Genomic DNA, 26,825 nt, shown 5'->3' on the forward strand with positions numbered 1-26,825 from the left:
TGCCGATCAGGGGCCCATCAGCGCTGGTGTGACTGTAACTATTTCTCTGTCTTTACCTAGATAAAATATAACTAAAAGCATACTTGTCTGTTTTATGCGTCCTACATTCAGGGTGATAAGTAAGTGGGGGTCGCCTGACTGGGTAAAACGAACTGGGTCCACCGAGGGTGCTTCACCGTAGATGGGACACGGTGAAACAGTAACAAATTGGTGTTTCCACCCGGACCCAAAAGGCGGCATACCACCTTCCGTTTTCCGGCCAGGACGTCATTCCGGAAGAAAAACACACAGCTTGCGGCCGCAAAAAAAGGTAAGGAGATTTTATTCATCTCCTAGTGTCTTTTTCTTCCTGGAGGGCCGACTTTTTGTATTTCTAAAGGCAGAGAAAGGTTTGAGGATAATTGTTTGCAAACGTGTCGATAAGAATTTGGGATTTGCGTGCGGTCACAGAGGTGAGAGTCCGGGAATCCTTGGCCAGGGTTCCGAAAATACTGTGCACCTTGAGAATTTAGGGTTTAAAAGGTCCCCTTGTTAGGCACAGAGGAAAATACGTGTTCCTCTGTGTGTAGCATAAAAGCGGCCATTCTGACAGACACGCCTGTACGCGTGGCTTCTAAAACATCGTGTAGCCTAGAAAATGTGGGTTTAGATGCCCCCTTATTTTCCGCGAGGACGAACCTAAAAGTCGTTTTTGCGGTAATATAAAAGCAGCCTTTTTCGAAAAACGAGCGCGTACGACCTGGCTAATACACAATAGTATGAATGCGGTGGTTTGACGTTTTGTTAAAACCCCGATTACAGACGAATATAGAAAGAGAAAAAAGCCAGTGGACGCACACACAACCAGCAGGACCGGAGGTACGTACTGAGTTAACTAAAGATTGGCCAGAGAGTGTATGTGTGTGTGTGTGTGTGTGGGACACGTTACTATCTTTGAGCCGTGGAAGTGAAGGGTATGGGTGCACCTGTTCAGGTGACATATGACCTACTCATCCTGAGTACACTGGCTCATTGAAACTGCCGTGTAAAAACACAATAATAAGGCATATAGGAACATAATAAGTTTTGGTGTCTGAGAGATAAAAAATAAGCTCTCATTGGACCGGGGTCAGGACGCTGTCCCAGCAGGTTGGCCAAGACGTGTGAGTGCTGGAATGGCTGAGAATCAGGCAGAAAATGAGCTCCAGGGGGGTTCTTTAGGAACACTGCTGGAGACAGGAAAAAGGAGCATAATGGCAAACTTCCCACACAAAGATGCTGAAAACCATTTAAAACAATTTGAGGAGTGGTGTGAAAAAATGAGGAGAGACGGGGTTTTTGGTGATACACAAGGACCTCCACCCGATGCCCAAATGTGCACTTACTATTTGCAAATGTTAAAAAATAGACTAGCCCAAGCACAAGTAGAAACGGCTGATGCAGGTGAGTTTGTTCGAGAAAAATACCAAAAAGAGGAAATCAAAATAGCAGGCATGATAAAACTAACTGAACATTATTTCAGCACTTGCTTCTCAGGCCTCGACAATCAACAAGAGAGTGAAAATCTGCAAGGGGTAAGGGAATCATCTTCTTTCAAACAAGAAGGTAAGTACACAACTCTCCAAAGTGAAGAACTGTTATCCAGGAATGTGGTGACTTCATCAGACCCTTCGGTGCATGTGCCTGGTATAGAATTATGTGGGGGACAGGTAAGCTGTGACGTAAGACCCAGATGTAACCTGCATTCTAGCGAAACTGATCTTTCTTTACCTGCAACAAAACAAAGTGTGCAACTGCCATTGTTTCAGACTCACAGTGCTACAGGACAGGTGAATGCAGCTGTTTACAGCCCTCTTTCATGTGCTGACAACGTTCATCTGAGGCACATGTTCCCTGATCCCAGAAAAGGGGCGCACCTTTGGATCCAAGCATTCGTGGAGACTTTAAGCGGGTATGTATTGGCTATTGGTGATGTGAGGACTGGCTTATCAGCATACCTGGAACCACAAGAGGTACATGCGGTTGAAGTCTCTGCTGGAACTGACGAACTAGGAACAGCTGCCCCTCTGGCCCCGGTGGCACGGCAACTTTGGAGCACACTGAGGGCGTTTTATCCGGTAAGTACGGATTCTGGCCTTTTAAATGACACTACACGTTGTGCAGGGGAGTCAGCTTCAGCATATGTGAACAGAATGTTGAAAATTTGGGAAAACCACACAGGCTCTCGCCCGTTATCAGTCACGCTGCAGCAACTCTTTAAACAAGCAATGTTAAAGGGCCAGGTACAGGATGTTAAGCAGAACATGTATAGAATGGTTGCGAGTTATGATATGCCTTTAGATCAATGGATGGCAGCTTTGGTTCATCAGCTGGATATAGATGATAAAAACATGAAGCAACTTAGCAGTGATATACAGAACTTAAAACAACAACTCGTAGCTGAACAGCTACAACAGCTGAGAGACAATCAAAGTAAAAGGAGGAGGAGGAAGAAGAATGTTGCAAAAGCTCAGATGGTTATGGCCCCGACACCTGTGTTTGGTTCAGACCAGTTTGTGGGATCCCTCCCTCCAGAAGTACCATTTCAGATGTATCAGAGTCCTCCATGGGGACAAATTCCCAGCAGAGATACACAGCAGTACAGAAATCATAGAAAGGGACCAACCAAAGGTTATGATATGCCCTTGTGCTGGACGTGTGGTTACCCAGGGCATTTTGAAAGAAGCTGCCCTAACCGTCGTTAGGATCTGACCAGCCCTTCCTCCCTGTCAGAAGTAAAGGCCTGCGTGTGTTTGTTTGTCTGAATGTCGTCAGTTTCTATGTATCTGCATGTATGTGACTGTATGTAACTGTACGTATGTATGTGTCGTTTGTAACTAAACGTTCTTCTGTGTGAATTAATTAATTCGGTTAAAATTATTGTTCATGGTTTCAAGATGATCATTTGTTTTGGGAGAACTGCAGCTCCGTAATTCAAATGACATTTTAAGCATGGACTAGGTTAACAAAAAGGTAAAAGTAAAAGAGAGATTTAAATAACAAAGTTTGTTTTTTTAACATTAAATATCTGGCCAAATTAAATTGTTACACTGAGATATGCTAACGTGTCTTAAACAGAAAATATCCCAGGGCTGTAGGAAATACTTGGGACTGGGGATAAAGTTTTTTTAGTTTGGAGCTTAATTATGCATTACAGCAACCGGAGGCGTTAGGGCTGTATTCAGTTATGCTATTAGATTGCGTTTGGCTTGTGTTTGTCAATGAATTCATGACAGCTGAAATAATAACAGAGTAAAAGCTTTTATATTGTAATTTTGGAACATTAATAAAATGGCAAACAGCATATGGGGAGCATATGGGAGAATGTTTGGGAGAAATGGAACTGGATGGGATATGTTTAAAGGGGAGATTTTTAACTAAGGATTTTACAGCTGCCTAAAAAGAAGAATTTAAGAGCATTAAGATATACATGATTTTTGATTTAAATAGATGAGACAAACTGTGCTTTAAACAAACTGTATGGGACTAAATATGGTTGCTTTTCTAAGGGTTCTGTATTAATTTATTTTATTTCTTTTTACTGGGGATTTGAATGCAGCTAATGAGAAATTTTGAGAAGTATCACAAGGCCACATTAAGCATGTCATCGGTTACAAAAGCATCTGATGTTATTAGTTGTGCTGAGCTGAGGCAAGCCTCAGAGAGTCAGTTTAACCTGAAGCAGGACAATAGATATGATAAACAAATCTGACCATGATTTAAACATCTGAATGTTATGGCAAGGCTGGGTCTGTGTGTTCTGGCCTGGGGGCACGAAAACTATGTCAGAGGGAAAAAATAAAATAAAGCCAGCTTGTGAAGAGTTAGATTCTACTTCTAATCTCTTTGTTTTTGGGTAGCTTTCTCAATGTGCTGAATTACGGGGAAAACTCTTATCATGTATAGAAAAACACCAGAAGCTCAAAAGCCTGAAAGAGAAAATGGTTGCTTTAAAGTTTCACCCTTAACCAATTAAGATTGAAAAGCATTAATAACTAAGTTTGCATGATCGAAAGAGCTAGAAAGAAATCAAAAGAATGCTATAAGATATTGGAACACACATGATGCACGCTTTGGGAGACTTTTTACTTTCGGGTTTTTATTGTTTTGTGTATTTTGATTATTTCTTTGTTAAATGATTCCTTTGCTTTAATTTTTGCATCACCAGTGACAAAGAAGTGACAATATTTAAGGTTGTTCGGCAGATAATTTAAGAAAAGGAGAAGTATTAATACAAAAACGCTGAAAGAAAAGGAACAAGAGATTCCTACCTCCCCTGGACCAACCAAGAACTTAGACACATCACGTTAAGAACCAAGACACTAGAAAGACCAGGTTTTCTTTTGTCACCTAATACACTAACAGAATTGTTTTTCTCTGAGTTACTTCTTTCAGATGATGTGAGATGAAACTGTAAAGCCACTTTGTTCCGACAGAAGACTCTGGAAAGTGAGCTCTTTCAGGCCGTATGGTAAGAAGTCATGATCTAAAATGGACATGCAGGGATTGACAAAGGTGACTAAATTATGCTAAGTTTAACAAACTTATGACAGGTAATATCGAGACCTTCTAGGCAAGGCAAGGCAAATTTATTTATAAAGTACAATTCAGTATTCAGTATCCTTCTAGAGGTAAGAAGGTGGCTTTGGAAATTGTTCATGTACCCCTGCTGCCCTCTCTACTGACTCACATTAACATTTCTATCCTGTTTTCTGCTTTTTTTCTTGCAAGGAAACCTGGTCATATATAATTGGAATGTGCTAACGGAGAGATTTTAGTCTCTTTTTAGGCATTCTCAGAGACAAGTTAGTACGGTGCCACAGTGGTCCAGAGGACGGAGAAAAAGGTGATGTACTTGACTCCTGCATAATCCAGTTTTTAATCAAATTTTGAAAAAAAAATAAAAAAAAAAAAAAATATCAGTAATTTTTGCAGAAGCTGCATAGAGGTTTAATGGGGAATGTGATGCTACAAAGTTAAGAGAAATGTTTTTTATCAATGAACTTATACAAAGAGGTTGAACTGTCTGTAAAATATTTTGCTTGGATAAATTTTTAAGGGATCAAGATCTGGGGTAAAGGTGAAGAACTTCAAGAATAATTCTGTTTTAGAGGGAACGATGTGGTTGATTTTGTTTTGAGACAGTTTTCTTGTAATTTTTGTTTTGATTTTTTTTCTTTTCAACTTATTTACACTACACTACGGATGAAGATAGACAATTCTTGTATTGGAAAATTTGATTTTGGACAAAATCCATATCGGCAAAATGCTGGCAGAATTCCTTGTGGTTTCAGACACAACGATTGAAGAAAGAATATTCATGGACAGCGCTTGTCCTGGAACGATGTTGTGCTGCTGAACTGAGACATGAGGACTGAAAATGGACAACTAATTGCGGGGGCAAAGACAGACGCATCGGATAACCTTCAGTGGACCGCAACACGAAACAAAGATGAGTTGGCAGACACCCCTTCTGCATTTCACATCAGATTTTCCTGCACATAATTAAAACACAAAACACGCATTAGAAACATACACATTGGCGGATGCGCTTAGGAGAAAACTTTCAGATTAAAAGCAATCAAGATTATTATTAAACCCCTAGGATGTTAATTGTTTTAAGTCAGAGCTGTTATTAACGAGCGATAAGAGGGTCAAACGCATTCGGACAAGTGGTACTGGTCTGGAAACAAAGATGGTAGAGATTTTGGGCCGCTAATAAGAGGGATTTTGTTTTACTTTTCTAACAAAGTTTTTATTTAAATCATTTAAGGTACATATAGATATGTTTTGGAATTTTATTAACCCCACAAGGGGTTTTGAAGTAGATTCAAAGAGGCACCTTTAAGATACAATAAGCTTCATAAAATACATCATGCATGAGAAGAAATAGGGGGAACCGCTAAAAGACATCCATTTTGCACCAAAATATTAAGTTACGGGATGAGAGCATAGAGCAGCTTAAGTAATTATGCTAAACCTAAAAGGTTTGACAACTTATATTGGGGATTACAGTAAGGGGATTACATAGAGGGGCCGTTTAAACGTAAAAGGAAAGTGGATAAGAACAATGTATGCTATAACATCAATGGGCGATAATTATGATCATGAAAAAACTAGTGGGCGAAAAAGTTAAAGTAGGCATTACAGCAACAGTTAATAGCATAACCGACTGAACGAACGAGTGAGCAAGCTAATTTTTCAATATAAGCAGAATAAACTCTAAACCTTTTAACCTTGTTCAAGCGAAGGAGAAATTGTGAGCACAACATTTATTGAGTATCTTAAAGTAAGCAGAGGCGCAACTAAGAAATTAATTATTAGGATGTAAAGCAACACAAAGGTTAAGGACTTAAATGGATAAAACTGCAGGTTTAGAATAATGCCTTATTCTAATAAATAACTTGGGTAAATTAGGATTAAAGCACCAATGTAAATAGTTTGGAATTGTACGCAGTTACCTAAAAAGTGTGAGGAGACTTAACAACTATCTGTTTGAACAAAAAATAGCACAATAATTGTTCGTTAACTAAATGTTAAAACATCCAGAAGAAATAAACCCACATAAATATAGTTTAGCCATCTATTAACCTAGTGGTCTTTTAGACCAGGATAATCTAACGATCGTCCTCTTGTACATCTATTAACCTAGTGGTCTTTTAGACCAGGATAATCTAACGATCGTCCTCTTGTACATGCAGAAAAGTAATGAGGTCAATTAGATTAGTTGGACGTTTGGTATCTGGTCAGGACAGCAGAAGCGACTCCTGGACACAAGATGATGAGGAAGGATAACAGCTTCAACATGATATCGATGCATGAAGGTTGGCTCTGAGGAACATCAGAGCTGCAATGGCATCAGACAGTGACACTCCTGCTGTGATAAAGAAAATCTTGAAAAGAACTATGCATGACTGCTTTGCTTCACAGGTGATGGAATTCAACTACAAGGTTTCACGAACATGACATGGAGGGGTTGGCGTTCAGGAAACGTACCTAGAACACACTCTTGGACTTTTTGGGGTAAATGGGCTCTAAAGGGGGACACTTAACAGGAGATAAACTGAAAGCCTGGGCTTACGACGAGAGACATTTCAGACAGGGGGTGTGGACACCCAGGAATTGCTGCTGTGGTTTGTCAAAGATCTGTCGCAGGTGGTGGAGTGTTTCAATGACCCAGGCGCTTGGAACAAAGGAGACGACGTCGTGTTCCCACAGGGATTACCTGTAACCTAACACTGACTGTGAACAATTTTATGTTTGGGTGTGCTGGGGTTGCCAAAAGGAGCATCGGAGATGACTTTCTCTATCCTGACCAGGTTCACACTTAAAATGCAAAGAAAAAAAATTATAGAGGCCAAAACAAATACGGACACAGAGAAGGGTTTATACAAAGAATTCCACTATTCGTCAATTAAAGGTGCAGATACTAAGGCTAAACAAAGAACTAGATAAAGGGCGAAACTTAATGCTGATCATTTACCAATGGGTGGTCAATATTTAAGAGGGTTTAAAGGAACTGCACAATTTCTTCAATAATCACAACAGACCGTGATTGATGAAACAAAAAAGCAAATTCTAAAATGGGAATTTTTAATCTGCTGGGACAAGACGGTGCAAACATAAAATAAGGATTTATAGATCACTGGGTGATATAAGTTAACAAAACACAGATCCTAAATTTGGACAAACTGTAGAAAAAGCAACAGTAGTAATAATGGATAAATGACAAGGTAAGAAAATCACTCGGAGTAATGTCTGCTTAAAGTTTTTCAAGGATAAACTAAACACATGAGAACAAGAACTAGATACTTGTTAAAGGGTTGAATTACTTGGGGATATAATTGTGCTTGGATGTATTATCAATTTAACTAATGTTGAAAGACTGAAAAAGGTTTAAAGACCTAGAGCAGTATGGAGCTACTTACATGGTCAGGGGGCGATGTGTTTAATAAGCAACAATGAGTTACTGCTCACAGCATACTACAGTTTAAAGGTTTGTTTCAAACAAGATTCAAACAGGGGGACATAAGATAAAACCAGGGTTGTTTACAAAAGCTGTCTGTTAAAACAGGCAGAAGTGATTAAAAAATCAAGAATTAATGGGGTTAGAATTGCTCTTCGCTTCAGGTGGAGGGCGCATTCAACTACAAGTCTTTTGGTCTGATGCACGTCAAGCTGAAACTGATTCACAGAACTACTTCCTGTCTCCGCCCTGGGCTACACCCACTTCCTGAATAGCAACCAATCACAACTCCGTGTGGGCGAGGGGCATGCACACACTTCCTTTCTCTTAGCTGAGTTTTTCAAAATAAGATAAGAAGTACATAGGGCTGCTTCTGATTAATATCACAACATTATTCTGCAAATATATATAGTAGAGCTTTCTTTTACAAACTTAAGGGTTTTTCTGTTGGACTTTTTAGAAAAATGTGAAGTATTTTGGAGCTGGTTCAGTAAGAAGTTTCTGAAAGGTTTTAATACAATTCCTTGTGTGCTAGATAAATTGAGATAAACTAGTCACAGTGAAACATATGATGATAAATTTCTATTGCAGAGATTGTTCAACTGTTGGACAATTGTAAGGTGAGACACACATGGGAAAGAATTATAGAGAAATGCTGCTGCAGATAACGTTGAACTTTCAGATTTCTCTTTTATATAAGGGTAATGCAAGATCTAATGATTACAGTAAAGGAGGTTAAGATAAGAGCATAATAATTGTGAACGGAAATATCTGGATGTGAAAGTGTTTGAAGAAGGTAAATGAAAGAAGGATTGGGAGTCTTGATAAGAACACTAATTACACCTTGTTTCTGTTATCCAACAGTAAACAAGGCCTGGTGTCTGCCAACCATCTCAACAGAGCATTTTCCTGGGGATAAAATGCTTCTTGCCTGAAAAAGGACAGGACACTCATTACCATCCAACTAAATCGTTTTTGTCCATGCTGAGGAACCAAGAAGAGGACTTAAGAAGTTTGGGAGTACATGCCAGAGACCTATGATTTTTTTATGTTTTTTCTTTCTGTTTGCCATGAAGGAGCAGTTGCCTGAGAACACTGAGCTGACCACTTATGCGCGATGTAATAGATTCATGTCTGCCACGTGCTCAGACTGGCCTGACGTTTTTTACTTGCGTTATTGACGTACAGACTCTTTTTATATCACAAACCGATTTTTTCCTTTCTCTTCTCCACTGACTTCCATCACCATGTTTGATTTTATGTGTTATGATGTTTATACTGTGATGTTGCATTATGTTGATCACTATGGCTTTATGACTAAGAATGAAAACTCTCTGTTACAGACACACACACCAAGACCTACAGTTCTTGCAATCTTTTTGCTTTGTTATATAGAGAACCAGGATCTGATGGCTATCACAGATCCATAAATTACTTGGTAAGGCTAATTTTTAGATTCAATACAGGGTGTCTTCTCGCTCAGATTGGCCCAGAGTGGGACTCCCCTAGACTGGGCTCTATCAGGTTTTTTACCATTTCTTAGAGAGATGGGGTTTTCCTGCTTGAGGCTCAGCCTGCCCTCTGATGCCCCCTACTGGTACTCTTGGATTTGTGAGGTGTGAAGGTGATGGATCGTTGTCCATAGGAATGGAGAGTGGAGGACCGAGTAGGAGGTTTCTTGGGGTGGGGGTAGAGTAGACGAATTTGGCCTTGATTAAGGTACATCTTTAGCTTATCTGGTCTAAAGTAAACTTAAAATAATGTGCGCATAGGAACCTAAAACAGGCCTAGCTCAAATAGTTGAACCCTAAATTGTAGTTAAAATGCTTGGACTGTGGTGTTGAGTAAAAAATGCTGAATTATGAAGTATTCATGCTGATTGATGCTAAGATGTTTCCATTGTGGTTTGTCCGGCCCATTCCTTGGAACTGTTTTCGTTGTGATGTGCCTTTGGGGCACACCAACAGGGGGGGCTAACGGACAACTGGACTGTTTTTACAAAGTGCTTTTCAGTCACACCAGCAGAGATTGTGTGACCCCAGAGACTGAACCACACTATCGACTGCCATGGAGATCACAGATGGATGGACTCTGGAAGCCGGAAGCTGACGTGATTGGATTGCTTGGACTGGACGGAATGACCGACTGTTCTGGGAGAGAGACAGACTGAGAGCTGTCGTTCCACTGGTTGATCATCTTTGGTGATGTGCCATAATGACACATCATCAGGGGGACTGTTAGGATATCAACAAGGTCAAGTGGAACGAGCTGTTTATCCCAGAACTGCATGGCACACTTAGATGGCACTGACCCAAAAGATTGGCACATATCTATCAGATACCACCCCGGAGGTGACACAGCTTCCCTGCTGATGTCACAGTTTGGATGTGTACCGCCCTTGTATGGGTGTGTCCCGAGATCCCTTTATAATGTTTGTGTGATGAGCACTCGAGGCCTCCTGCCGATCAGGGGCCCATCAGCGCTGGTGTGACTGTAACTATTTCTCTGTCTTTACCTAGATAAAATATAACTAAAAGCATACTTGTCTGTTTTATGCTTCCTACATTCAAGGTAATAAGTAAGTGGGGGTCGCCTGACTGGGTAAAACGAACTGGGTCCACCGAGGGTGCTTCACCGTAGACACGGCACGGTGAAACAGTAACACCAGTTCATTGTTATTGTGTTGATGAGGGTTTTTCGCGCATGCGCGCTGGACTGGTAGGCAAAAGACGAACACAATGGCGGACGCAAACAGAGAAACTGACGAGTTCTCCAGGTATTTTTCTTCTTTAGATAACGTATCACAAGATCGTTTTAAGAGTAAGTTGATGGTTGATGGTGTCAGGTTGCCAGATCCACACAGCAAAAGCCTGAAGGGACGGAGTGAGTCTGTGAAATGCTGGCCAAGGGTTTCTACCGCGACATATACAGCTGCTTTATAAACACGCCAGTACAGACGAGAGAGCACGAAAGCCCCTGAAATCACTGGACGGCTACAATTATTTTATATCAGGAAAAAGGCTCCAGCAACGCCCGCGATGCCATGAGGGATTAAGCGGTCAGAAAATGGATGAATGTTAACACATGTTTGTGTAACAGCACAAAGCGGAGTCGGACACAGATGCCGCTCAGCAGAGAGGAAGACCCGCCCGGTAGGTTTAAAAAAAAAATTGTTCACTACGGATTATTTTGGTGTTTTTGTCTTATTAATCCTTTCCACAGACTCATGCCAGAGGGTTTGCATACATTGTACATGTACGTATATTATTACAAAACAAACGTTTACGTCTTGACTTAAATATATATCCTAATTTTTTATTTATATCATTATTTAAGTAGAACAATGACTAGAGCAGAATTAAGTTGTATTTACCGGAGATGAAGTGTAGACTGCACATTCTGTCGTAATATGATGGCCCCCCCAGTCCACTGGGAGTGTCTGCCTGCGCTCTTTTCATTGAAAATATCCATTTCTTTCTTCTTTCCTCATCCTTCGGTAAACGACAGAAACGTACATCCAACGATTTGGAATGCCTCTCTGTGCAACCAGGAGCACAACAAGTCGTAGGCATTGTTTAGATTCCAAAAATAAACTAAAAGTACGCTCTAAATCACCCGTTTTGTCATGTAGTAGACGAGAGCAGTTCTGTTTCTGCCTACAGGACCCGGATGTAGCGCTGACGTCACGCGTTAATTGGTCTATTCGCGAAGCCTTTGCGTGACGTCAGAAACGATGCCTGCGCGCTGACTGGTTGGCAAAACATGGCTGATAGTGTAAACAGGACGAACTCGAGTGAATATCTTGTGCCTTTCTCCGCGTATGCGAACTCCCTACCTTCAGATGCTAAAGAGAGATATAAGATAAAGTGATTGTACAACGCTGGTACGTGTTCCTTGCCCGATCCATATAGTTTAACGGAACAATGGAGCAAAAATCCCGACGAGTGGCCGGACCTAACGTTTACTGCGGTCAAGTGAGCCCTCAGTTGATTTTGTTGGTCTCGCAAACACTAAGGATTACGGCAGTGACGGCTGAGACTACTTTTCAAAATAAAAGCAGCATGTTAGCCGTGTATCAACCACGTGTTTTTACTAGGGCTGGGCAAGTTAACGCGTTAATTTCGCGTTAACTCATTAGACTATTAACGGCGATATTTTCTTTAACGCGCATTAACGCATGTTGGTCACATGCTTTTATTTTGTGAAGGTCTGTTGCTGCGGTGTAGGGGTTTGAATCAGAACAGTAGGTGGCGATAATGCGCCAATAACCTCGCTGTCAGCCAAACCTCGGATTCAAAGAGGAAGAAAGGTGCTGGCCGGAAAAAAACACAGCTGACATGCGGAAGGCGGTGTTTCCCGCAGGTACCGCGAGCGAGCTTAGGCGAGGCGAGGCGGTGAGTTGGCGGCCGGAACAAGTTTTGTGCGGAGCGGAGCGGGGGGGGGGGGTCTGCATCGACGCCGTCGGTGAAGTCGCTTCTCGTTTCAAAGTATCCATGTATTTTTGCCTGTTTTCCCCCTGCCATTCACTATATGCACGCGAGAAAGCAACAACAAAAAACCGCGTGTCAACGTCAAATAAACGCAAGCATATCGAGTTAGCAAGCATTTCAGTTTAAAGTTCTTCCAGCATGGAATATGACAGAAACAAGTTAGTTGTAACCACTGCCAAGTTAAACTTTGGTATTGAACATAAAATGGTAATGCTGCTCCCTGCTGTTACCTCAGAAATTGCCTGTTTTTGGTAGATTTTTTCCCCATAAAGAGAATTCCCTGTCATTGGCAATAAGCTTTAATTTATTATTATTGCTATTTTTTGTTTTACATGTTTAAGTTGAGCTTTACACTAAATATGTGTTACTGATAAGTGCTACAAATGTTACAACACTTTTGTTCATATGGCAGCAGAACATTAAAATAAAAGTGCTCTTTACACTACTTTTGAATTCATTCTTGGAGTTTGTAAATACAATGCGATTAATCGCGATTAATCGCGATTAATCAGTGCGATTAATCGCGATTAAATATTTTAATCGTTGCCCAGCCCTAGTTTTTACACATATTTACATCAGTTATATTAAATATTTTTCTATGCTTTATGTGACATTTCATGTGACACTCTTTAGCCTAAAAAAATACTCAAACAACTTATTTATTTTACCAGGTGACTACTTTCACTTACAGATGACAGATGATGATCTCCAGAAGTCAATCTACATGATTTGAGATTTAAAATAATGGCATTTAAAAATCCCTGCATTGACTCTATTTGACCTGTTCTGTTGTAAATGTTGCTACAGAATTGGACGTTTTCTGTGAATACTATTACATCAGCATGACAATAGAAAACCTCCTGATGTTTCTCAACAAGTGTCTGTGATGAATTTGGATGGACCCAAGAAATACCCAAAAACAAGTAAGTAAAAACTTAAACAGTCTTTATTTAGATGCTGGCGACGCGGACCCCTGGCACGGCTCGCACTCTGCGACTGGCAACTCCTGAAGGCAGAGTGGTGGGTTAGTGACCAGCAGGAACAGACAGAAAGGTGAGAGAGAAGTAGGGTCACTAACCTGGCCACACTGTGGGCAGAACTCTGACTCCAGATGTTGATGGGGTGTGAGAGGGGGTTATCCAAGGCTCTTAATCCAGGTCCAGTCCGGGTCTATGTCCAGGGGGAATCCGTTTAATCCAGGCAGCGGTGTCCAAGGGAGAATCCAACAGAGTATCCAAATCCAGGTCCGGGTTCAAAATCCAAAAAGCACCGACAGAATGGGGGCAGGCAATCTCGTTTACTCACAGACAGGCTGGGGTCAGAAACACGGAGAGGCAGTCCAGTTCTCTGAGGCTGACAGGCAGAACCCAGGCAGGCAGACAAATCCAAAAGGGGCAGACTGGTTTCAAAAACAGAGGCAAAAACAGGTCGAGAGGCAGACAGGAATACAAATAACAAGGCTGGAAGCGCTCACCGTTTGGCTAGAGACGTTCTGGCACTGGAGGCTTCTTCTTCTTCTTCTTCTGATTTTTATTGGCGGGTGACATCTAACGTTTAGATGTATTATCGCCATCTACTATGCTGGAGTGTGGACCAGAGTATCTCCCTTTACTAAATCCTTACATACAACCCTGTTTCCTTTAAAAAATGTATAACTGCTTTATTTATTTTATGTTTAATTAATATTTTATTAAGATCTATTCTCCCTATATCATATTTCATTATTTCTTGTTTTAGCTTCTCTCTACTTATCTTATACTTCTCACAATGAATTATCACATGTTCCACTGTTTCCATCCCCCTTCCACATTCACAACTACCTGTTGGATGTTTACCAATCATATTTAAAGTTTTATTTAACCCAGTATGTCCTAATCGTAGTCTTGTCATTACTACTTGATCTTTTCGATTCTCTCCAATTACCTCCATTTTCCCTACTTTCTTTTGTATATGAAACAAATGACGACCTTTAGTTCCTTCTTCCCATAATTGTTGCCATTCAGAATTGATTTTATTTTTAATAATTGATTTAATTTCTGATTTACAATACTCTATTTTCATAATTCTAGTTTGTTTTAAAGACATCTTAGCTAATTGATCTGCCATTTCATTTCCTTCTATACCCTTATGAGCTGGTATCCACATAAATCTAATCTCTATTTGCATTTGTCTCATTCTGAATACAGCTTCATAAATTTCGTATATCAAGTCCATGCGACTTTCAGATGAAATATTTAATATAGACATTAGTACTGATAATGAGTCTGAACATATAAGAACTTTTTTAGTTTTATTTTCCTCTACCCACTGCAAGGCCATTTTTATCGCTATCATTTCCACCGTGTAAACCGCTAAATAATCAGGTGTTCTTTGTTTCATACATATATCTAATTCAGGAATAACATAAGCAAATCCTGTTTTGTTTGTAACTAGATCTTTTGAACCATCTGTATATACAATTGTATAGTTATTATATACTTTATTAATTCTATCACTTACAAAATTTACCCAGTTATTATCCTTATTAACCTGCATTTTTTTACTAACCTCTAGGTCAACATTTATATTTGGAAACAGCCAAAAGGGAGTAATTGGGTAAGGCACCACAGCACAGTACGTCATTCCTTGTATTCCCATTTCCCTAGCGTATTTATTTGCTGCCCATGCAAAACAGTCTCTTTTTGCTTTTCCACTCTCCCAACATGTTCTCAGTATTCCTACTGCTGGATTTTTCTCCTCCTCCTGTCCCTGCAAACTCACCCAATAATTAAGCATTATTTGTTTTTGTCTTAAATATAAAGGCCTTTCTCCCATTTCAACCTGTACTGCCAAGGAAGAAGACGTTTTCAAAGCTCCACAGCATAATCTTAGAGCCTGATTTTGAATTACTTCTAATTTATTAATTATAGTTTTTGCAGCTTGCTTATAAACTACACATCCATAATCTAACACTGATCTTATCAAGGCTATATCTTTTTTAAATTTATTTTATCTGCTCCCCAATTTATACCTACTAAACATCTCATTATATTTATAACCTTTTTACATTTCCCTTCAATATACTTTACATGATCTCCCCATAAAAGTTTGGAATCAAACATAATTCCTAAAAAACGAAATTTACTTACTTTTTCTATTTTTTCTCCATACATTTTTAATTCAATTTCCTCTATTTTCTTCCTACTAAATACAACTGTCTTTGTTTTATCTACTGAGAATTTAACTCCCCAGTTATACGCCCAATTTTCAACAGAATCAATAGCCTTCTGTATTTTCTTATATACTATTTTTACATTTTTCCCTTTCCTCCACAAAGCTCCATCATCAGCAAACAATGATTTCATGACATCCTGATCTACTTCTTTAAAGACATCGTTAATCATGATGGAAAATAATAATGGACTAATAATACTTCCTTGTGGAGTTCCATTATCAATTTTATATTTATTAGATAATGCTATTCCCATCTGTACCTGTATATCTCTATTTGACAAAAAATCTTTAATCCAATTATAAGACCTTCCCGTAATCCCCATTTTATATCATTTTATAAGCAATCCGTCTTTCCATACCATGTCATATGCCTTCTCTATATCAAAAAATACTGCTACAACTACTTCTTTATTAATTTGAGCTTTTCTAATATCTGTTTCCAGGCACACCACTGGATCCATTGTGCTCCTTCCTTTTCTAAATCCACTTTGACATGAATACAATAAACCTTTACTTTCTACATAGTATGTAATTCTTTCCGTTATCATTCTTTCCATTACCTTTCCTAAACATGAAGTAGGTGCTATTGGTCTGTAACTTGAGGGGTTTGTTGGATCTTTTCCTGGTTTAATGATTGGTACTATGACTGCTTCCTTCCAATTAGACGGTACTCTTCCTTCTTCCCATACTTTATTATATAAGCCTAAAAGTTTTTCTTCAGCTTGATCCCCTAAATGTTTTAGCATAATGTAGTTTATCTGATCCTTTCCTGGAGCTGTTAATCCTGTTCTAGATATTGCTCTCTTCAGTTCTTGTTTAGAAAAATAAACATCCATGATATTTTCTGATGTTATTCCATTTCCTAGAATAAAATCATTTGCCATCCTTGTTTTTTATCTTCTCATTTTCCCCTGTTCATTTAAATTATCCGAACTATGAATCTTTACAAATGTTCTTGCCATTATTTCTACTTTCTCTTCATTTTTTATTATTATTCTTTCTTCGTGTTTTAGTATTGGATATGTTCTCATCTGTGTATTTCCCCTCATTTTCTTTATCATTCCCCACACATTGGCTATAGGTGTAGATCTACCTATTGAATCACAAAATTCTCTCCACTTTATTTTCTTTGCTTTCTTAATAATTTTCTTTGCTTGTGCTTGATCTTTTTTATATTCAATTAAATTTTTGTAATTATGTGTTTTCTTCAACACTCTAAAAGCTCGATTTATTTTCCTTATTGCTTCACTACACTCAGGCGTCCACCAAGGTACCCCTTTCTTTATGTTTTTACCTTTGCTCACCGGAATTGTTGTTTTTGCTACTTTTATTATAACTTCCCTTATCTTATTCTCTATACTTTCTATATCTAACTCTAAATTTACTTCTGCCATGGATTTCTCACACATATATTTAAATATGTTCCATTTTGCTTTATCAAAAACCCATCTTTCCTTTCTTCCTCCCTCTCTCTTCTTTTTAGGAATAAGGACTTTACAATAAATTGGGAAATGATCACTCCCTACTGTTGTTTCTTGTTCTATTTCCCATTCACATAATCCAGCTAAATCACTGGACACCAAAGTTAAATCTATTGCTGAACATTTTCCAGTATGCACATCTACTCTTGTCCCTCTTCCATCATTCATACATACTAATTGATTATCTTCCAACAATTGTTCTATAATTTCTCCATTCGCATCAGTTCCTTGTACTCCCCATAAATTGCTATGGGCATTAAAATCCACACACCAAATAATTCTATTCCTATTTTGTCCCTGAATTTCTTTTAATTTATCTAACTCTAATTTTTTCCCCGGATTGTAATAATTTACTACAATATATGGTTCTGCATTTATCCAAATTTCCACCATAACGTACTCTTCTTCTCTCCCTTTCTTAATCACTCTAAATGGTATTCCCTCCCTAATGAAAATAATACATCCCCCACCATTACCTTTAACCCTATCCAATCTAACCGCTTCATAACTTAATATTCTAAATTCTAATTGCGGTTTTAACCAAGATTCTTGAATACAAATAACTTCTGGAGCTTCTTCTAATTCATTAATAAAATGTTTTAATTCCTGTCCATTTGCTATTAGACTTCTTGCATTCCATTGTAAAATCAAGACCATATTATACCTATCCTATCGATACTGCTTCCTGACTGGCCTGAGCACTAAGCTCATCTCTCACTTCCTCCCATGTTATTTCATTAATGCTAAGGTGATTTGCTGCTGCTTTCACAATAATTTGAATTCTTTCAGTTTTTGATTTAATTTCCATAGTTGCATTTATAACCCCTGCAATGAATGTCACTAGCTTTTTTAAGTCCACATATACTTTATTTTCTTTAGTTTGGTTCAATTCTGTATCCACTCTATTTTCCACCTCAACTTCTGTTCTTTCCTTTACTACTTTAACAGCTTCTGCATAGGATAACTTGTTTCTTACTCTAACTTGTTGAACCTGCACTGCTCTCTTCATTACTTCACATCCCCCATATGCCACACTGTGATCACCACCACAATTACAACATTTTGGCTGCCTGCTCTTATTGCATTGTTCATATTCATGATCCTCTCCACATCGTGCACATCTTCTCTTTCCTTTACATGCCTGTGCTGTATGTCCAAATCTTTGGCATTTAAAACATCTGATCGGTTTTGGAATATATTCTCTTACATTATAGGTCAAATATCCTAAATACACTCTATCCGGTAGTCTTTCTTCATCAAATTCAATCAGAACACTTTCACTGTTCTCCTTCTTTCCATTTTTAAAGGTCTGAATCCTTCTTACCTCTTTAATTCTTCCCCCTCTGATATTTGATTTTATTTCTTCATTTGAAACCTCAATTGGGATCCCCCAAATCACTCCCTTCCTCCACTTACTTCCTTCTTGTACCAAACTCACGCTTGTCACTTTATACTTTCCAGCTTCTTTCATCCTACTTGCTCTGTCTTTTTGTTCCTCTGTATTACAGATTATCATTAAGTTACCATCTCTCAACACTCTTGCATTTGTAATATCTCCCACTTGATTCTTCAGAATCATAGATAGTTTAACTGGACTGATTAACTGCAATCCCTTCTCCTCGTTCTAATAATCACTTTGAACTCTCTTGTCTCCCTTTCCATTTCTTCCTCAGACTCATCCCATCTTTTTTCCACTCTACCTCTCTTCTCTACACCTGCTTTCGCTAAAGAATTTCCTCTTTTTAAGCTCATCCTTTCACTACTTGATGATTCACTACTTTCGTCACTTTCAATCTCTATACTATTTCCCCACTCTGATCCATTCACAGCACAGCTGTGTCTACCCGCCTTATGTTTTGTCCACAATTCTTTCACCAATCCACGGGTCTTCCCAACTGGATCCTGATCATTTCCTCGATGTCGGCTTACTTGAGTCCAACTTAGTCTTTTTTCTTTATCTTCATCAGTTCCTCTTTCACTCCTTTTCTTTGTCTTTTTAACCATCTACCTGTAACTCCCAATTCCAACTCGTTTAGCTCCTCCGACCTCACAACCATCCACTCACTGTCCGAAACCTGGCACTGGAGGCTGCAAAGAGCAGAGCTTTTAAGCAGCTAGGGCGGAGATGGAACAGGGGCGCTGATTGCAATTAGCAGCTCCAGTGCCAGAAACGTTACAGTGTCACACAATTCTGATGTGGAATTTTAAAATAAGAGCCACATAAAAACTGTATTTATTAAGTAATTTCGACCAAAGTTGCTGTCACTCTAGCAACTAAATGAAAGATAATCAATCAATGCTGCCACTTCAGCAGGATAGTAAAACACCCCCAGATGTGGCTCAATAAGTTTCAGCCAATTTTGATGTGGAATTTAAAAATCAGAGCCATTCAAAATCTCTACATTTAGTCACTCTGAACCAAATTGTCAATGTTGCTACTATTGTGTAAGTTTTCAGAAATTTTTTTAAAATAAAAGGAATCATTGAGATGCGCCCTGGGTAGGTCAGCAGCACATCACCCCCACTATAAACAATAAATGAATATATATATATATATATATATATATATATATATATTCATTTTCTGACCCGCTTAATTCCTCATGGGGTCGCGGGGGTTGCTGGTACCTATCTTCATATATATACATATATATATTGTCAGGGTGTGGTATGTGTGTTCCTGCTCTGAGTTTTTTTCCACAGGTGGTGGTGGTGTCTGAAGGGGCGTGTCCCACACCTGCGGCTCGTCAGTGGCAGATTCCTCTGGCTTCTTAAGCAGCGCACAGACAGACGGAAGATGCCAGAGCCTTAAACCAGTCGTGGTACGACGTGGCCTCAGACCAAGCCTTGGATTCTGCCTACTGTGAGTTTTGCCTTCTCTGACTTTGGACTAATTTTGATCTCCTATTTTTTTGTCACAGTTTTGTGTGCATGGATGCACTCACCTGTCTTGGAGTTCTGAAGAGGATTGTGTACCAGTGGAGTTCTCTGCTCAGATGTTGCTCTGGCGTTTCCCCCTCTTACTCCCTTGGCATTACCAAGTCGGGCCTGAGGTTCCCCCTCCCGGATTCCACTGGCATCCACAAGCCTTCCGTACTCTGGCTAATCCATCTGTTCGCTTCTGCCTGCTGTGGTTGTCTCGGATCTCTCGCCAGCTCCATCTGCCACCACCCACCTACTAGAGTAGGCACACTCGTTCCCTCGGCACTTACTCTTCCCCGGTTAGGTCTCTTCGACTAATGGTAAGCAGCGCATGTTCTGGCAAATTCCTGGATCTACCTTTTGACTTATCATTCCCTTCTTTTGCAGTCATGTCCGCCCCGACGTTCAGTCTCCTGTTTGTGTCTGCATGTGGGCTAAGCATTTAGGAAAAAAAAAAAAATATATATATCTATCTATCTATCTATCTATCTATCTATCTATCTATCTATCTATCTATCTATCTATCTATCTATCTATCTATCTATCTATCTATCTATCTATCTATCTATCTATCTATCTATCTATCTATCTATCTCTATCTATCTATCTCTATCTATCTCTATCTATCTATCTATCTATCTCTCTATATCTATATCTCTCTATATCTATATCTCTCTATATCTATATCTCTATATCTATATCTCTCTATATCTATATCTCTATATCTCTATATCTCTATATCTCTATATCTCTATATCTCTATATCTCTATATCTCTATATCTCTATATCTCTATATCTCTAACCAGAAAAAACTAGACAAGAGACCTGACACGCCATGGAGGAGATATCTGCAGCTGGCTCCTGCAGTCAGACCTGAGTGGAGGTCCTTCTACAAACCTCCACTCTCTAAAAGACATGCAGACATCCATTGGAGAGTCCTCCATGGGGTTATTGCAGTGAACTCTTTTGTGTCCACTATAAACCCAGCAGTAGAAGGCAAGTGTCCCTACTGCGACAAAAGAGAAACCGTGTTTCACTGTTTTTATGAGTGTCTTCGTCTTTTACCCTTGTTTCTGTTTTTACAATCTGTTTTCACCAAATGTGGAGAGGTTTTTACCAAGCAGTTATTTATTCTAGGTTTTAAATACACACGCCAGCACAAGAACAAGTGCCAGCTTTTAAACTTTGTTTTAGGGCAGGCCAAGATGGCGGTGTATTTTAGCCGGAGGAGGAAGGTGGAGGATGGTTTTACTGTTGAACCTGTCACTGTGTGTACAAATATGATGAAGTCCAGACTCCTTATTGATTTTAATTATTACAAAGCAGCAGGAGATCTGGACTCATTCCAGCAGGTTTGGTGTTTTAATCAGGTGTTATGTTGGGTGGAAAACCACACACTGCAGTTTGGAGATGTGCTCATGTGAATTAAGTATTTATTTATTCATTTATTATTTACACTCTGAGGAGTAAGGTTGTATAAATATGTCATGATCAAATGATTGTTTGGAAATGAACGGAAAATAAAGTTGTTTTAAAAATCAAAAAAAAAAAAATCTCTCTCTATCTCTCTCTCTATCTCTCTATATATATATCTCTATCTCTCTATATATATATCTCTATCTCTATCTATCTATATCTCTATCTCTATCTATCTATATATATATCTCTATCTCTATCTATCTATATATATCTCTATCTCTATCTATCTATATATATATCTCTATCTCTATCTATCTATATATATATCTCTATCTCTATCTATCTATATATATATCTCTATCTCTATCTATCTATATATATATCTCTATCTCTATCTATCTATATATATATCTCTATCTCTATCTATCTATATATATATCTCTATCTCTATCTATCTATATATATATCTCTATCTCTATCTATCTATATATATATCTCTATCTCTATCTATCTATATATATATCTCTATCTCTATCTATCTATATATATATCTCTATCTCTATCTATCTATATATATATCTCTATCTCTATCTATCTATATATATATCTCTATCTCTATCTATCTATATATATATCTCTATCTCTATCTATCTATATATATATCTCTATCTCTATCTATCTATATATATATCTCTATCTCTATCTATCTATATATATATCTCTATCTCTATCTATCTATATATATATATCTCTATCTCTATCTATCTATATATATATATCTCTATCTCTATCTATCTATATATATATATCTCTATCTCTATCTATCTATATATATATATCTCTATCTCTATCTATATATATATCTCTATCTCTATCTATATATATATCTCTATCTCTATCTATATATATATCTCTATCTCTATCTATCTATATATATATCTCTATCTATATATATATATATCTCTATCTCTATCTATATATATATATCTCTATCTCTATCTATATATATATATCTCTATCTCTATCTATATATATATATATCTCTATCTCTATCTATCTATATATATATCTCTATCTCTATCTATCTATATATATATCTCTATCTCTATCTATATATATCTCTATCTCTATCTATATATATATATATCTCTATCTCTATCTATATATATATATATCTCTATCTCTATCTATATATATATATCTCTATCTATCTATATATATATCTCTATCTATCTATATATATATATATCTCTGTGTTTTTGTATATAGTAATAACAAAAAAATTATTAAAGTGTATGAGTGGCTGTGTTTTGCAACATACATAAATTCTGTCAGAATATTCAAATGGAGCTAAGCGAAAATTCAAACTGAAGAAACTCTATTGCCTACCTCCATCAATCAGAGACTCATCCGCCTCCGACGCAAGCCAATCAGCTTTGACCTGCTCCTCCTTGAAGCCAATCAGCATCCTGGGTTCATCTTAAAAGAACTCCACATCCTCGTCTCAGCCTTCTCCTCAGCGAGCAAGCGGTGGCTGATCTGGACTCTGATGATTGGATTCAACCCACCTCCATCCCCTTCTCCACCTCCATCCCTTCTCCACCATGGTAGCCAAGCTCCATCTGGCTTTCCCATGGTGCTCCTTCAACCTCGTCCCTATCAGAGTGGAATTCCTCCTGGACTCTGACTGCATTCCCTGTCACATCTCAATGGGTCCGGCAGAAGACCGCCATGTTGAGCCTGGTTCTGCCAGAGGTTTCTTCCCAGAGGGGAGTTTTTCCTCTCCACTGTCGCTTCATGCTTGCTCATCATGGACAGGTTGATGCAAACCTGTGTTTATCAAGTTGGACATCTATCTCAAACAGATCATCATATGGACTGAACAAACTTTATTTATCTCCACTCCACCACCAGTTTCAGGCCTGGGGGGAAACATCCCTGTTCTCATACGCCTGCTTATGCATATTAAAGGAAAATTCAGCGTGAATGTTTCCTGCTGAGGTCTGAGCGCCAAACTCTTAAAATATTGTATCAATAAAATTCTTCTAATTGCCTTTTCTTTCTGTGTGAGTTTTTCAGATTCAATTACTTTTACCCACACTAAGAACATTTAAATGCACTGAACCATTTGTTATAATAGCTATAGCTTTTAAGTTTTCAGAAAACAACAATGTGAAAATGAGTTCAACATTAAACAGTTGACTAAAATTGATTCTGCACCTGGTTAGCACATTAGACTGAGCGGAGTTGTCGACCGCCCCAAGATGGCGCCCCTAAATCTCGTCAGCGCCTATAGGCGAGAGCGGTCGATGCGGGGTCTACTCTTTATAAATGTCTATGCTAGTGACTGTGACAAGAGCACCATTTTTAAAACAGAAGTGGAATTTCGTTGTTGTAAACGGTGGAAAGTGATGAAGAGCTGCTGTGTCATGGTAAGTGTGTTAATCGATTAATTTTATTTGGATCGATAAATGTTTGGTTTGTGTCCAGGTTAAAAAATAGTCGAAAAGACAAGACCACAAGTTGCTGCTCACATCAGTAAAAGACACTCAGATAAAATATAACAGAATGATAAACTCCTTGTAAGGCGCTAATCTAGTACGTTGGTTCTCCAGGGATCTACAGGGGTTCCTCTAAAGATGTTTTAGAACTGATTGGTGAGCTTTAGTTTATATTTCATATAGTTAGAAGTAGAGTTATTACTAGTTGATTTGCTGATTTATGGTTGTGATTTATGAGCATAAACTTCCAGTTTTAGATGTGCTTTTCTACTGCTTAGTTTGGATTTATGAAAGTTCCTCATGAAAAAATAGGAGAACAAGATCTGCATGATCAGAGAATGATGGAGGAAAAGCTAACCGCCTGTTTAATGTCCATTTATTATGTTGTTTTTGCTTGTAGCTCCAAATATTGTGGTAAATAGATTTGTAGTGTTTAATCAGATGATATAATAACAAAAATAATAATTGGAAGTTTTCATGTTGTACATTCTAATGTTTTTGGAACTGATTTTAATTATATAATGTCTGTTTTAGTATAATGTAAGATTGATACAAGAGGAGAGAGGAAGAGGATAGGAAGTCAAAAAGATTAAATGAGAATTGAGGAAAATAGGAACACTGATGGAAAGAACGATTGATAATGGAAAAAATTTTACTTAGAGTATTAATAAAGTTGAAGTGATAAAGCGTTGACATGATTTAAGTGATAAAGTAACGTATTGAGTAATGTAGTGTGTGAAGTTTACTATGTAAAACAGAGTGACTCAGGTTTGAGCTGAGAAGCCTAATTGTCTGAGGATATAACCTCTTTCTGAGTCTCTGCACTGAACATGAGTTTCACTGCACTTCCCTAGCTGTGGCAGAATGAAGAGGCAGATTAGTTGTATCTTTTTCTTGTGTCTTAAAAATGTCTGTTCTGCCCATAATACATTCTCTTCTCCTCTTATTTTATCCAGACCTCTGGATACCGGGGCTGATGGCTCTTCAGACACAAAACGCCTTGAAGAAACCAGAGATAAACTCATGTTAGCTGACTCACTGACCGGAGTTAACTCACCTTATAGGACCAAACAATATACTCACACATCAGCTACTACCATACACATAATGTAGTTATATACACTTTATGTAAGTTTATACATGCTCATGCTGCACTACACACACAATCACCTGCATTCATGTCAGGAAGATTTCCAAGTCTGTGCTTTTTTAACATGTTTAACACCTTTTCACCTCACATCACCACAACCTATTTCCTCATCCCAAGCAGGCTCTATGCACAGCTCCACATCTTCCTGAACCTCAGCATCTCCTTTGCTTCCTGCCTTTCATTATAAACTGATTAATCCAGGTGTGTCTGACCTCAGTAACCAGCCAGACACACCTGGATGAATCGGTTTATAATGAAAGACAGGAAACAAAGGAGCTGCTGAGGTTCAGGAAGTAGTGGAGCTGTGCTTATAGTCCATGTGGGGCGACGTGGCACAGAGGTTAGGGAGTTCATCTTGCAATTGGCGGTTTGCTGGTTCGATCCCCCGCTCTGACTGTCTCTGTCGTTGTGTCCTTGGGCAAGACACTTCACCCACATTGCCTGCTGGCGGTGGTCAGAGGGACCGGTGGCGCCGGTGCATGGCAGCCTCGCCTCTGTCAGTCTGCCCCAGGGGAGCTGTAGCTACTAACATAGCTCACCACCGTCAGGGTGTGAATGTGTGTGTGAATGGGTAAATTACTAAGACTGTAGTGTAAAGCGCTTTGGAGGTCGTCAAGACTAGTTAAAGCGCTATACAAGTACAAGCCATTTACCATTAGTAGGATAAATGAATCTGCTTCTTAGAGACACACAGACTCCTGATGCAGCCAGGTGACAGTAAGAAACATTTATCATGCTTGAACTCTGCTTCTTTTTTATGTTAATGCAGAAAAACCTATTGCTCATAGGTATATAGATGTGAACAGAATAAGTATTTGTTGCACTTTTTTAAAAGGTGGAGGAACTCTGTCTTCACAGACAGCCACAAATGTTTTTTATTTACTGGTTCTTCTTTTTCTCATGTCCCTCTCTCCTTAGGAGGTGGCAGAGCTCTGGAAAGCCCTGCTAACCACCTTAGACCCCTCCACCCCCCCCCCCCACTTTGCCCCAACCCAGAGACACAGTTCTAGTTTTCTATTAATAACACTATCGATTTATTCATTTTATTAATCTTAGGATATACTAAACGTGTGCACAGGCACATTCCTGGCTTTTACACTTGATTTTTGTTGTTTAAATATTAATAAATATGTAAAAATAAATGAAACCATTACTGTCCCCGTTTCCTAATTTCATCTTGATGAGATGTATTGATTTTTACCCACGAGCTAGAAATGTCCCCAGATTTGATTTCAGAAATCTGGTCACCTTACTTAGCGGCCCAGGCTGGATGGGACGCCTGCGCTTTAAAGGCGGCGTAACTCAATGCTCTCTCAGATAAATTAAAGGATGAGCTGGCTAGTCGCGATAAGCCGGGTAGTCTCGAGGATTTAATTGACCTCACTATTCAGTGGATGAGCAGGTCTGGAAGAGAGCTCGTGAGAGACGAAGTCAGAACCAACCTTCCGCTCCACGTCCCATTCCTTCAGCCCCTAATACGTCCCACCCCCGACCGATCCTCCTGATAGCCAGCCCATCGACGAACCTATGCAGAAAGGTAGAGCCCATTTATCAGCAGAAGAAAAGGACAAACGTATAAGAGATAAATTGTGCCTCTATTGCGGCGCCGTCGGGCATTTCCGCTTATCTTGTCCTCTTTGCCCAAAAGACCTGGCCCGCCAGTA

The sequence above is a fragment of the Fundulus heteroclitus genome, unplaced genomic scaffold (genome assembly GCF_011125445.2).
Source record: "Fundulus heteroclitus isolate FHET01 unplaced genomic scaffold, MU-UCD_Fhet_4.1 scaffold_68, whole genome shotgun sequence".
In the NCBI taxonomy this organism is placed as follows: Eukaryota; Metazoa; Chordata; class Actinopteri; order Cyprinodontiformes; family Fundulidae; genus Fundulus; species Fundulus heteroclitus.